The sequence below is a fragment of the Emiliania huxleyi genome (genome assembly GCF_000372725.1).
Source record: "Emiliania huxleyi CCMP1516 unplaced genomic scaffold EMIHUscaffold_110, whole genome shotgun sequence".
NCBI classification, from domain to species: domain Eukaryota; phylum Haptophyta; order Isochrysidales; family Noelaerhabdaceae; genus Emiliania; species Emiliania huxleyi.
In genome coordinates this window covers 187,747-189,384 of record NW_005201791.1, presented here as the reverse complement: position 1 = coordinate 189,384, position 1,638 = coordinate 187,747, and positions in this window count along the sequence as shown.

The following is a 1,638-nucleotide window of genomic DNA, read 5'->3' as shown; positions in this document are numbered from 1 at the left end:
CACAGCGAGTGGGTGCTGAGATATTTTTAGGACCCTCAAACTTCCGGGTCTCCCCCCGGAGGGCCCGGGTGAAGGCGGCCACCAAACCCTGGGAGAAGGGGATGATCACAACATTCTGGTGAAGGTGGATTCCTCCCGGGCCTTGTTGGTCTTTTTTGCCCTGCAAAAGTGAGGGAAGGTGCGGTGTGGGCCACATTTACACCAAAAGGGGGGTGGCCCAACAAAAGGGGGGGGGGGGGGGGGGCTGCATTGAGGGCCGTGTGTGTGTGTGTGTGTGTGTGTGTGTGTGTGTGTGTGTGTGTGTGTGTGTGTGTGTGTGTGTGTGTGTGTGTGTGTGTGTGTGTGTGTGTGTGTGTGTGTGTGTGTGTGTGTGTGCGTGTGTGCGTGCGTGCGTGTGTGTCTGTGACAAACCTGGTTGTCATTGCTCGGCGTCATTGAGGTCCAGCAGCTCGTGTCGGTCATGATGGTTCCCCAGCAAGGCCCGTAGCCGTATTCGCCTGGCACGACGCCGCCGAAGCCGCCGAACATTTGGTGGCAGACGTCGTTGCAGTCTCCCTTGTTGCCGAGCCCATTGCGCCCGTCGCCGTTGCCCTGGTAGCTCAACGCCTTGCCGGGGGGGATATGGGGAGATATGGGGAGATATGGGGAGATATGGGGAGATGTGGGGAGATGTAGCTCAGCGCCTTGCCGGGGACGTAGTGCTCCGTGCCGTCCGCCTCCGTGACGGTCCAGTTGTAGAAGCTTCCGGTCACTTTGGCGCCGGACCACGACGAGGCGTAGAAGCCCGGGTTGCCCTCAATCTCGACGTTGGAGGCCGAGCCGGGGACCTGAAGGTATGGGGGAGATCTGGGGGAGATCTGGGGAGATCTGGGGGAGATGTGGTGTGAGATGTGGGGAGATGTGGGGAGATATGGGGAGATGTAGCCGGGCACCTCGAACACGCCCTCCGGCCCGCCGCCGCAGACGGGCTGCGAAAGAAACTCTTTTGGGCCGATCCAGGACGAGCCTGGCCGGGGGTACCTGGGGTGGGTTCGGGTACCGTGGGTAGGGGGAGGGTGGGTTCGGGTACCGTGGGGTAGGGGAGGGTGGGTTCGGTACCTGGCGTTCGAACCGGTGTAGAGTCAGTGCCGTGTGACTCCTGCTTGAAGCGTCCTCGGCGTGAAGGGCGGCGGTGAGGGACACCAGCTGGTGGCCGACGTGTAAGTGATGCTGCCGAGGCAGCACTGAGGCTGGTATACAAACTGCTTCTCCCCGGCCGCCTGGCGCGGGCGGGGCGGCGGGAGGGGGGTGGTCGCGGCGAGGGCGGCGGCAGCGGCGGTGCCGACGAGGCCGAGAGAGCGGTAGCGGTGGGTTCGGGTACCGTGCGGGGTAGGGGTAGGTGGGTTCGGGTCCCGTGGGGTAGCGGTGGCGGTGTAGCGGCCGAGGGCGGCAGCGGCGGAGCTCGCGAGCGTCTTGCACAGGAGACGGGGCCCCAAAGGCTACCTTAGGGGGCTGCGCACGATGCATGCGACTAGATTGAGCTCGACCGCGAGATACCCCGAGATTGCTCGAGAGTGCTCGAGAGTGCCCGAGGCGGCTCTCACCTCGAGTGTCCAGCAGAGGAAGGTGGAGGCGAGGATGGCGATCATGACGGCGCCC